This window comes from Eretmochelys imbricata, chromosome 1 (genome assembly GCF_965152235.1).
Source record: "Eretmochelys imbricata isolate rEreImb1 chromosome 1, rEreImb1.hap1, whole genome shotgun sequence".
NCBI classification, from domain to species: Eukaryota; Metazoa; Chordata; order Testudines; family Cheloniidae; genus Eretmochelys; species Eretmochelys imbricata.
In genome coordinates, this window is record NC_135572.1 from 280,518,114 (window position 1) to 280,531,579 (window position 13,466).

A 13,466-nucleotide genomic window follows, 5' to 3' on the forward strand; every position below is an offset into this window, starting at 1 on the left:
GCAAACCATCTGTCCCACTTCCATTGTGCTTGGGCCCACATCACAACAGATCAGTGGGTTGTAAGCATGGTGGAAGTGAGATATACACTCTAATTTATTTCTTCCTGCCTCCCATTCCCCTTTCTCTTCAGCAACCTCTCCCATGAGGCAGTGTTACTGCAAGAAATACAATCGCTTCTCCTGGTAAGACCTATAGAAGAGGTCCCTCCTTTGTTCCAGGGAAAGGGCTTTTACTCCCAACACTTTCTGATCCTGAAAGCAAAATGGGGTCTCTTATTTTAGATCTAAGGGAATTAAACAATTTCCTAAAAATCAAAGTTCCAGATGGTCTTTCCAGCCTCCATTATTACTTCCCTGGAGCCAGAGGACTGGTATGCTGTTCTCGACTTAAAGGATGCTTACTTTCAGTGGCAATTCATCAGAGCCACAGAAAATTCCTGAGATTCATCATCAGCATTCGCCATTGTTTGCTCACGACCCTTCCCTTTGATCTCTTGGCTGCCCTTTATATATTTACAAAGTGTATGGCAACGGTAGCAGCGTTCCTCTGGAGGTCAGGAGTCTGTCTTCCCTTATCTAGACAACTGGCTGATAAGAGGTTGATTCAGGTCACAGGTGATATCCAGCATAAGCATAATCTGATCCAATTGATGCACTTAGCCTGCTGATTAACCTAGACAAGTAAGTCCTGTCTCTGGTAAAGAAAATAGAATTTATTGGAGGCTCCTGGACTCGACAAAGGCTAGGGCCTAACTACCTCAGGCAAGGCTTCATGCAATGGAAAACTTCATTCTAGACTTAAAGGCTTATCCCGTCATCATGGTGAGAAACTTTTCAAGGCTTCTGGGGCATATGGCAGCATGCACCTATGTAGTTCAGTACATCCTGTGTTTCAGACTTCTTCAAGTCTGGTTAGCAGAGTTGTTTTCTCCAAGAAGGTACCACATAGACATGTTAGTGCATGTACGAGGTCATCTGTTATCCTCCCTAGTTTGGTGGATAGACCTAATCAGTGTCTGCAAGGGAGTTCTTTCCCCCCCACCTCAATAATCTCTTACCTTAGGCCTGGTCTACACTACAACGTTAGGTGGATACTTCTTATGTCGACCTAGCTGTGCATGTGTCTACACTTAAATTGGTCTCCCATTGATGTAAGTGCCCTGTTAGGCCAACATAGTAGCACCACCTCTCTGAGTAGCGTCAACGTACTTAGGTCTATGCAGCAAGTGTAGATGCTGCGTTACTTACATCAACCCTTACTGTCCTCCAGTAGCTGTCCTTCAATGCCCTACACTGACTGCTCTGGTCACCATTGTGAACTCCACTACCCACGGTCACCGAGAGCAGAAGCCCCCCTCCCTTGCAAAGCCCTATGAATTTTTAAAAGTCCTTTGCCTGGCTTGGCGAGCACACCTAGCAGTTCTCCATTGTTGAGTGTACGGTCCAGCTGACCATACTGGCTACATGCTCCTGCCTGGAGTAGGCAGAAGTTATTGGCTCTCCTGGCCTGTGAAGAGAAGAGGCTGTGCTGGCACAGATCCAAACCAGCCATAGAAATGTCGACATCTGTGAAGAGATTGCTGTTTAGCATTAGTTCTGCTCTTGGGGTATTTCAAAGAGTAATTGCACAGATCTTTGAAGGATCACTAAGTGCTGAAGATATAATGGATGATGTTTTAATAGTAGGGGCCTTAAAAAACACAACGATTTAGGCAAATTGTGCAGAGAGCAAGAGCTCTTATTCCTAACACTGAAATATATGAAATGACATATTGGCCTACAAGTAGTTGTGTATAAATTGAGCGAAAATGTCTTATTTGCAGATTCAAGTAAAATAAAACAGATCATTGAAGCGTCCGCTTTAAACTGCCTAATGGCTCCTCAGAAGTGTAGTGCATTGATAAACTATTTGGCAAAGTTAACTTCACTTCTACTTATGGTCACAGTAACATTAACACTGGGAAGACAGACAAAAACAAGCATTTGAGCAATTAAAAACACTGGTCAATCTACAAATTTCACAACATTATGACTAAGTCAATTGTATTGTCAGATACAGGAAGAGAGATGGTTACATTTCCCTAAAAAAAGGCAGAACGCAACTGTGTCCAAGTTGACAGAGATGCTGCAAATTGCTAGATTGCCTTAAATATTGTCTATATATTTGTAATCTCAAGTTTGAAAGTTAGATAAAAGTTTCTTTAAACTATCTTTAGGTACTATCTGTTTCACCGTTGGTAAGTCAAATAATTTAAATTTGTAAACTATGGGCAGGAATCATGCCTTCTTTTCATTATAGGAAACATTTAGCACACCTTTGGGTGTTCACAAAAATAATACTACTACTTAAATACTGGAGATTCCTAGATTCCTGTTGACCCAGGAGAAAAAAAAGGGGGGAAATGATGCCTTAAGCAACACTCAAGACAATTAGAAAGCATGTGTCAATGCCGGAGCCAGAAGAATCATTGGTCACTAGCAATGCTGAAGTTGCCAAGTCCAAGCTGAATCTCTCTGAGACTGCAATATAATATACCTGGAGTGAGTCATGTTAGCAGTTTGTCTTGGGGGGAAAAAACAGCCAAATACATACAGGATTGGAATAAACTGGAATTGACTAATTAAGGGATTTTGAAAAATATTTCAATATATATTGATCAGTTACATGTTTTCAAATTTCAAGTGCACAAGAAGAAGGAGTTTTAGTATGCAAGCATGTGACCCAAGGACCTTTTGATGCCAATTGGCAGAGGGCACAGGCCTACATAAGGATACGGGAATCTCCTGGATTCACAAAAAAAAAGCCATGTAAGGTTTCTAATGAAAGCCAGTGTCACTGGTCATCATAGTCCTTGGAAGGTGTACGTATGGAAAATATATAAGAAGTTATGTATATGTGCTGAAATTATGTTCTCTAGGCCTTGTAGCTAAAGTTGGGTCACTCAAAGTACCATGCCTGGAGAAAAACTTCTCCAGGCATGGTATCTTTGTGGACCTCTGTGTATTCTGTGTCTCACGTAAGAAGTTTATGAGCATAGTGAGTCAAATGCTAACAAAGAACTGGTGGAGATGTCAGAATGAAATTAACAGGAAGAGGTAAATAATGGGAGGACACAAGTGCCCTATTTTCAGATGAACATCAAAGGGCTGGGCTAGTCTATTTAGGGATGCAGAGAGATGATCTGCCATCCTTCCATCTGTGAGGACAAGCTGCCACTGGGCTTGATCTTATGAAAGGGGAATCTCAGCCACCCTTGCTAAAAATGCTGGGAAAAGGACTTGGGGTAAGCGATTCTGTAGGAAATGGGGGAATGTCTAGTGAGTTTAAATTTAGGCTCCAGAAAGCATGATATGATTTTTGTTTTAAATTTAACCATTTGTTTCCAATATTCTTTCTTACTGTCATTTGAATCTCTGTTCTTTGATAATAAACTTATTCTTGTTTTCACTATAAATATATCTAAGTTCTGTGTGTTAAGCAGACTGATGATCCAGAGTTAAAACTAGTCAGCTGGTGTGTACTATTCCTTTGGGAGCAGTGCATCAGAGTTCTGTGAGTGGTCAGTGGGCCAGGAGCTGGGCTCTCCAGTGGGATGCTTCAAGGGCTGGGAGGTTGATGTGTACCTATTATTTGCCTGCAAAGGGATAGCGTAGCCTGCAGGGGCTGAGAGGGGAGTACTTGTGCTGTCTGTGGCCGGGGTTGTCTGAGAGCTGACCTTTGGCAGGTACAGACAAGGCTCTGCTGAAAGCAGATGGTAGCAAGGTGCCTTACCCCTGTGAAGCATCATTGAGTGACTATGTTACAGCCTATCTTAAGCTTCTAACCATGCTTAATGTGAACTAGATGTTTCTAGATACCACAGCAAATTCAGATTGAGGTAACTGTTCATGCCATTAATAAAACATACTGCACCTTTTCTCTTGACTAAAGCTGATGAAAAATTTGGTTCAGGGGCCAAACTAAAAAGAATTGGAAAAAAATTTGGTTTGCTTCAGACCATATCTGACTTTTCAGTTTTTCTCACCGAAAAGGAAAATATATATATATTGTTTGACCTAAAATGAATGGGGTTGGGGGGGGAGCATATTTCATTTTTGGTCATTTTGGGGTGTTTTTCACCCTTTTTTTTTTTAAAAAAAAAGCTACATTTCTAAATGAAAACACCATTTTTAAATTAAATCAAAATGCCTAGTTTCTAAAATGGTCAAAATTCAATGTTTAGTTTTAAAAATGCGCCACACATTTCATTTAGAAATGGCCAAAATGAACAGTTCTGACTTTTTTTAAAACAGTTTTTCCATTCAGTTTTTGCCTAAATTATTCACCGAATTGAACCCGAATAGTTTCAATGCCCCCCAAAATGCTAATTTATTATTCACCAAAAATCTTTCACCCAGCTCTGCTCCTGGCAAACCTGATTCCTGAAACATTACATGGTGTCAGATATTATATTGACCCAGAGCAGTTTCTTCTTCCAAGGCACCTAAGTACGTACTCAACACAAGTGTCAATGTATCAGTTATCATCCTTGGGCTTCAGAGCTACTATTCCTTGAGATGAAGGTACGTGAGATACTCCCACATCTCTAGGGATTGATTGTACTTAGTTGCAGACTCATTAAGAGCAACACTGCATCGGTTCACATTCATAATCTTTAAAACTAGAAACTTTTACAATGAAAGTGTAATTTCTGAAGAAACTAACAAGCCCAGGAGAAAAGTGTTGGTTGAGTTTACAAACTGTTATTGACTCAATCTGACCACTAATAGAAAGGTCAGGCCTCTTTACCCCTTTGCAGTCTGGTAACTTCTCACTTTTCTGACATGATGATTAGTCATGAACTCTGAATGTTTAGCTCTTAGAGTTTCCCTGTGAAATTTTACTTCTTGTGCTTTTCCCTGGGGGAGAATCATCTGGCATTAAATAGCTCAATTATAATAATTTATGCACTTGGCACAGTCTCCTGAAATACAGCCATCGCTGGAGAGGTGATTGGCAACTAACCTGAGCAGGTCACAGTAGTATGAAAGGAGGGGGAATTTGATTAAGGACATCCGGGCAAATGCACAGTGCTGGGGGACTTTTACCGTTCATATAAGCAGGCAGAACTTCCTTCTTAAATATTCTACTACAGAGACCATACCATTGATCTGAACATTGTCTCTCACACACCTCTTTGAATACTCCACTGGACTTGCAATGGTGTGAGATCAGAAACTAGCCCCAAGACTATCGTCGGTCATTTCTACTCTATGTACTTGCAAGCTTTGTGAAGTAGAGCAATTCTGGACTCTTTGCTCCAAGTGGTTAAAGAATGTGTACATGCGCATTGGATCCAGGAACACCATGTATTTGTCAGAGTGTTCCCTCCGGGAATTTTTCATGCTTCAGATGCATAATACAATAGAAGCCCTTGCTTTGTGGGAAAACTAAAGGCAGCTGTTAATTGGAAAAAGCACAGAAAGGTATTTTTCTTTGCAAGGAACATAGATTGCATTTGTTGTGACTCACTTCCTAGAACAGGTTCAATACCCCAGTACCCTTTATCTGGGTATCAAACGTTGCTCTCCAAGTACAATATTGATTTTATTGTAAATTTTCAAATTAAGCTGGAAAATTTGTTCCCAAGCCAGTTCAGTGTATGGTAAGTAAACTGCATTTACTACTCAGTGTTACAAGGCAGGTTCATGACACATTAATGTAGTTGCTGTTATTTTAGTGTCTTTTTAATAATAAAGACACAAGACATTCTTTTATTTAACCATATATTGATGAGCTATGGTACTTAGCACTGATGCAGCTAATACAACACAAAATGACTTTTTATCTCAGATTATTCTGTCATGGAAGTTAGCAGTTCCTTGGGCAGTACTAGGGTAAGGTATCTTTAACACATTCAAAAATGCACATTACGGGTGTATTATAAATAATCAGAAAATGGTTCATTTTCAGCTTTGTGCTTTACTGCCTCTACATTCTCTCAACCTCCTTTCGGTTCCTGCCCTCATCAGCAAAAGGAGAGATGGAGTTGGGTAGGAGGTGTGACATCATGGTATGGGTGGGAAAAGAAAAGGGGCTTAGAGCCTGACCCAGAGCCTATTAAAGTAAATGGAAAGACTCCTGTTGATCTCAGTGTCCAGAGCCTTTGGATCAGGCTCTTATTCAACAAAACAGCCTCAGCTATGCTAAATTTCTCAGATCACTTTCTTGAAAAAAATCCCAATTGCAAGTCCTAAAAGCAACAAGGATTTACTGACTTGGTTAAAATAAATGAAGCAACTTATTCCGTTCAGCTGCCGAAGGGGTAGTAGTTGCCAAGATGGGAAAAAAAGACTTCTGTTATATAGTCACCTTTTTCATCCTTTCGTGCTTTGTCTTGTAATGACCTCTATCTCAGGTTGCTTCCTACTTCTAATCCCCAGAGGAAATCCCTATTCCTTTCAGAGAGATAAAACATTAGAACAAAGGGAAAGTAGCAGGAACTTGCCAGTCTCTGTACTATAGAATTTCACTGAAGCCTTTCCAGGCCCTGATGATGGAACCCAAAGGCTTACAGTGTTTATTCCTACACCTGTATTGAATATCAAGATCTGGGGTAAGATTAATCATTTAGAAGCAGAGCATGCTTGCAGGGGCCATTATTTATTAGGGCTTTACAAACAACTGTGTCAGAGATAGAATTATGTGATGTTCAAAGCTGTCAAACCTTCTGCCTGCTGATTTTTTTAAAAGTAGGTGAAATCCAGAATAGACTCATGCAAAAGGCCTGCTGCTTCATGTTACCTTCATCTTGCACATTTTGGAAAATGAAACATTAAAGATGCAATATTCTGGAGATGAAAAGGACAAAATACTCCAGGCAGCATTTCTTCCTCATGAGAGCATCTGTCTAACACATTAGGAGCTTTTTAATCTTCTTTTTTATTTATTTTTTACCCTAAAATATATGTTGCGAGTACAGAACCCAGGATTTGGGTTAGAACATAAATAGAGTGATTTAAAGGAGGAAGGGCAACTTAAGATGGATAAATTCCTAATTTATGACCAAATTCAGCATTCAGTTACACCATAGTACATCTAGAGTAATTCAATTAAAGTTAAATGGCGCTACACTAGATTTAGAGTGTTGTTGCTATGGTCAGAATTTAGCCCTTAGTTTTTATTTGTTGCAAACACTTATCCTGGTAAATTCACAGTTCCCCAGAAAGTTTTGCACTTGCAGTAATCTGTAGTTAAACGGTAAATGTAAACAACGGTGGGATAATGGAATACAGATTTAAGCACAATTAACCATACTTGGTGCCCTCAGTCCAGTAACTAGTGCCTATTTATCTACATCACAAAAACACTGCATGCTTTGGCATGATTTATGCTATTTACTCAGCAAAAGGTCTAGTCTTGGAATAGCCACAGTGTTACAGGGCAGCAATGAGATTCACTGGAGAAGCTTGGACAGCACTTGTTATGCTCAATTCCAGCTAGTGCTAACATATTATAACCCTGATTCAATGAGATACTTGTAAGTAACTTTTGGCATAAGTAGTCCCATTGAAGGAATGGTTCCATTGAAGTCAATAGGTCTATTTGCATTCTTAAAGTTATCCGCATACTTAAATGTTTTGTTGAGTTTGCCGTCTTCTTGAGCACTACATTCTCTGAACTCAAAAAAATAGCAATTGAAGACTAACTTTTCCATATGGTAAATTAAAGACAGATTTATTAAGTAGAACTTAAACCCCTATTTTCTTTACTGATATCTACATAACAAACAGTCATTTGTTGTTTGCTTCATAGTTAACTGATTTAGGACCTTCAAGCTCTCGGCTCATGGAACTCCTGCTGAACTAAATGGAGAGCATGCAGGATTGGACCCTTAACTTGAACAAATATGTTCTACAGCCTCCTGGATTCGCTTTAGGAAGACCTGCAGAAATATAAGGCTTTTCCAATGTAATTAAAAATTATAACAAATGAAAAGTCAGTAATTTTGCCAGGATTTTATTAAGAAAGAAAAATGCTCTGGAGACTGCGCTGCACTGCAATGATAAGTTAGACATGTATAATTTACACTCTGAGATTTATTCCTCTTTTCTTGTGTCGAATAGTGGCTTCTGTAGGAATTTCAAGGTGGGAGAGTTGTGCCTTTGCTCTGTATTTTGAGTATCTGAGAGGTCTACGTGCAGATTAGAAGGGAAATACCCAGGAATGAATTTATGCTTCTACTTAATAGATTTGGCACGGCCAGAAAAGAATATAAATCCAATTACTTATAGGACTTGAAAGATCCCACTTAGAACAAACTATTGATCAGGATAAAATGATCACTGAACCACCAACTATCTCATAATTTCTTTTTCTATATGCAACTATTTAGGAAGTTCTAACGGGCTTACAAATCATTGCCATGTAAACATCAGAAATAAAATGTTAACTGTTGCAACGCAGAGTTTACCATTTGGTTTAGAGAAATAGGCTGTAATATAATGATCAAATCTCTCTGTTTAGCAGATTATTTACCATTTTGAAGAGTGAGCTTCTTTACACCACTCAGGACACATTGTTTCTGGTGATTTTATTAAATTAAATGAAACTATTGACTCAACTCATATTAATCAAACCAAACATGTCTATCAAACATTAAAATTCCAAAAAATAGAACGGGGTGCTGGGAGTGAGTCTTCCCCCACCCCCTGCAGGCAAATGTACGTTGTCTGAATAGTGAATAAATGGTAACAAAATATTTAAGTATCTATTTGTCCTCTGTCTATTTTGCTGGATACATAATTGATTAATTTGTTTTTCTATAATAACTTTCTATATTTTTAAAGCCAATTTCTCTAATTTTGGGCAGCTTTTCATTGGAAAAAATGTCAATAGCCTAGAAGCTACTAACAGATGAGAGATTAGTTCTTCATCTCTTTGGGTGTGATCATTTCTGCAAATGAAGTGTTTTTGTACAAGATCTGGTTTTCTCCTTCAGTATTCTCAGGCAATCTCTTAATTCTCATATTGCTTCTCCTCTTTCTATTTTCTACACCATCTAATTTAAGATACATCTCCCTCTGCTCCGGCAGTACCATACAGCTCTTCAGCTCTGTCTCTCACACTTGTTTCTGGTAGACCATTTTCTAGAACAGTGACTTGACCTTCCCAAGTCAGTAACTTCCTGCTTTACTGCCAGAATCTTGGATGTGCAATTGTTTCTCAGAGATGAACTCCCTAATGTCTGCCGTTGTGGCCAGTTAATTTACTGCCCTGTCATTTCTGCCAGTTTTGACCTCCATGTCTTCAGTGAGAGTCAGAGAGGTCCATGTGCAAGCCTGAAATGCTCTTCTTAGTGAGATTTATTTAGTATTTAATTTTCCGATTTTTTTCTTCGGAGGTGGGGGGCATTCTCTGCAATTTGTGCTCTGTTCTCTTGTGTGGGTAGGAAAATGAGATGTAGGAGATCAATGGAAGCATATTATTTTGCTATCCACTGACAGCTCAGGCTTCAGACATCCATCCCAGTTCAGCCCCTTACACTAATTCCCCTATCTCTCAGTTTCTAACACCCTACAGTTGATTGTTTTTCCTGTTTCAGCCTACCGCGTCTGCCCATCAGGGTGTAAATTCTACCCACTTATTTGCACCTCCACTTTTGGTGTCTTAAATTCACTTAATGGGGATGATTTGGCCAGTGCTGAGTGGCTGTGACATTTTAAGCTCTGTTTTTTTTAGCACAGTAGTTACCAAACAATGTAGAAGCTTGCAGTGAATATCATTTTTAGTCTTGTATTTTAACCACCACATTTTAGATTGGCATTTTCTCATTCAGGAAAACTGCTTCATCAGAAAGATAGACTGTCCATCAAGCAGGCCCACCCAACCTCATTAGTCTGTATTCATCATAGTTAGGCATGCTACATAGTCTATAAGATCATAGTTCTTATTCTTCCCAAGAACAGCCTCTGCTTCCCTGCCTACCAATCCTTTATCTGATTCCCTGCTGTGTGTCCTATTCTCAGTCTACCAATTCACTGCTTATCTCTTCCCCTCCCTGTTTTCAGCAAGTCTTCTCTCAGATCCCTTTCCTCTGAAAATATTTTGGAGCTTGCAGTCGTGCACTTGGCTACTACCACGTTGGGCATATCAAGAAGCTTTCCTGATCCATGATGGGTGGAGTTTCCCAAAAGTGTCAATTCAGTATTAATGTATAAACAACAGGCCTGCCAAATGCTGTAAAAGTGAGAGACAGCATCAAAATACTGTGCTTGCAAATTTCTCTTTGTGTTGGTTACAGCCTAGCATGGGGTACAAATCTTGATTTTGTTCACCTTCACGTGGCATATCTCCATTCAATGGAATTACAGCAGGAAGAAAATTGGTTCTCTGGGTGTTAGCCATTTGCTTTGGATCAACCTGTAGCTTCAGTTTAAAACTTCTTGGTAACTGAAATTACTAAGTTCGTTTCTGCGAGCTGTCATGAGATAAATTGCATAATAAGGACATAATTTGCAGTTCTCGGATTAAGTTTGAATCAGAGCATTGTGTCGGCAGGAGGATTTTGAATTGAAATTACAGTTCAGACAGCATTATGTAACCTTGAATTACTTGGTTCGTTTGAGAGTTTTTACCCCTAGGGAGAGAGAGGGGTGGGTAAGAAGTCTCACATACTTTTTACCAGCAAACTCTACGTCTGTGGGATTTTTATTGGTGGGGCTGGTAACACCACCTGTTATTAAGGTTGCCCAACACTTCTCATTCTAAGATGCTGTTCTTCTTTGAATGCCTGCTCATGTCAATTCCAAGTAGGTGTGTGTGCATTGCGTGCACAGTCCTCGGAAGGTTTTTCCCCTAGCAGTACCCATCAGGTTGGTTCAGGTGCCCCCTGGAGTCGTGCCTTCATGGCACCGCATATAGGGCCCTGCCGACCCGCAGTCTCTTCCATTCCTTCTTCCCATCCGTGACGGTCGCTGGGTGTTTCTCTTCTCTTGCTTCAGCAAATGTTCCCTTAGTGGTCGCTATTGTTGAAACCTGTAAAGAGTTAGATTAGGGTCAGTGTTTTTATACTAGTTTAGCTTTAGTTAGTTCAGTTTCTGTTTGGGGGGGTTCCCTCTCCCTCCCCCATCACGCTTTCCCTTCCCCGGGACCAGGCCATACCTTGGTCCCAAGGATTCAAGCCGTGCAGGACCTGCCATAAACCTATGCCAAAAGGCGATCCCCACAAATCCTGTTTGAAGTGCCTGGATGAATCGCATCAGACAGACCAGTGCAGGATTTGCAAGGGATTCTGACCCAAAAAAGAAAGGGACTTCAAACTAAAACAGCTGTTGAAACAGCTAGGTCTGGCGGTGTCATCTTTAAAGGTTCACCTGGCAGTGATCTCTGCGTTCCATCCAGGGATTGACACTCAATCAGTCTTTGCTAGTCCGATGATGGGCCTTTTCTCAAGGGACTAGATAGGTTATACCCTCAAGTTCAATATCCAGTATCTGCATGTGACCTTAACCTGGTGCTTTCCGAGCTAATGACCCTCCCCGCCTTTGAGCCCTTAGCAACATGATCGCTCCTCTACCTTTCACGGAAGGTGGCATTCCTGGTCTTGATAACTTCAGCCAGGAGGGTGTCTGAGCTCGAGGCCTTGACATCTGAATCTCCATACACAGTTTTCTATAAAGATAAAGTCTAGTTACAGCCTCACCCAGCCTTTCTTCCAAAGGTGGTATCACAGTTTCATACAAGCCAGGACATTTTCCTCCCAGGTTTCTACCCTAAGCCACATGCCAACAGCTGGGGGCAAAAGCTCCATTCCCTAGACATCTGGTGGGCACTGGCTTTTTATATTAAAAGAACAAAACTGTTTTGTAACTCAAACAAACTCTTCATCGCAGTAGCGGACAGGATGAAGGGCTTCTCAGTGTCATCCCAGAGGTTTCATCGTGGATCACGCCCTGCATTCGCACTTGCTATGACGTGGCAAAGGTACCAGCCCCTGCACTGACAGTGCATTCCAGGAGGACGCAGGCCTCCTTGGCTGCATTCCTGGCACAAGTCCCATACAGGAGATTTGCAGGGCTGTGACATGGTCATCGATCCACACTTTCATCTCACATTATGCCATCATCAGCAGGCTGGGACAATGCAGCATTTGGCAGAGTGGTGCTTCAATCAGCGAATCCATGAACTCCGACCCCTCCTCGTAGGGACTGCTTGGGAGTCACCTACTTGGAATCGACATGAGCAAGCATTTGAAGAAGAAAAAATGGTTACTCACATTCTCATAACTGTTGTTCTTTGAGATGTGTTACTCCTGCCCATTCCAAGACCCACCCACTTACCCCTCTGTCGGAACCAGCCGGCAAGAAGGAAACAAAGAGGCAGCGGGTCGGCAGGGCCCTATAAGCAGTGCCATGAAGGCACGACTCCAGGGAGCGCCTGAACCAACCCTATGGGTACCGCTAGGGGAAAAGCCTCCTGGCAACTGTGCATGCAAAGCGCGCACACCTAATTGGAATGAACATGAGCAACACATCTCAAAAGAACAACAGTTACAAAAGGGAGGTAAGTGGGGGTTTTTTTTGGGGGGGGAGGGGGGGCTTCAGTTGTTTATAACTTTTTCTAACTTTAACCGTTTGGCTGTAATTTCCCATGCTGAGTGTCTCCCTTGGGCTGAATTTTTTTGGAATTTGGGCCAAAATGGTTTATTTCTGAGAACAAAACTATCGAAAAAATGTTTTACCCGTGCTAAAAAATTTGGGTGACCTTTTCTTTAAGAAGCATTAAGATGCCTTATGCTTTGCAGCAGAGACTTTACTTTTGGCCAGGGTGTGGCCTTTTTGTCAGTAATGTGCTCTTCACATCCCCATGAAAATCCACTCAAATGTGGCCAAGTTATTAGCCTTGTGTCATAAATATAAAGGGAAGGGTAACCACCTTTCTGTATACAGTGCTATAAAATCCCTCCTGGCCAGAGGTAAAACCCTTTCACCTGTAAAGGGTTAAGAAGCTAAGGTAACCCTGCTGGCACCTGACCCAAAATGGCCCATGAAGGGCAAGGTTCTTTCAAATCTGGAGGGGGTGGGGGAGGGCAAAGGTTTTGGTCTGTCTGTGTGAAGCTTTTGCCGGGAACAGATCAGGAATGCAGCCTTACAACTCCTGTAAAGTTAGTAAGTAATCTATAAGTAATCTAGCTAGAAAATGTGTTAGATTTTCTTTTGTTTAATGGCTGGTAAAATAAGCTGTGCTGGATGGAATGTATATTGCTGTTTTTGTGTCTTTTGTAACTTAAGGTTTTACCTAGAGGGATTCTCTATGTTTTGAATCTGATTACCCTTTAAGGTATTTACCATCCTGATTTTACAGAGGTGATTCTTTTACCTTTTCTTTAATTAAAATTCTTCTTTTAAGAACCTGATTGCTTTTTCATTGTTCTTAAGATCCAAGGGTTTGGGTCTGTGTTCACCTATACAAATTGGTGAGGATT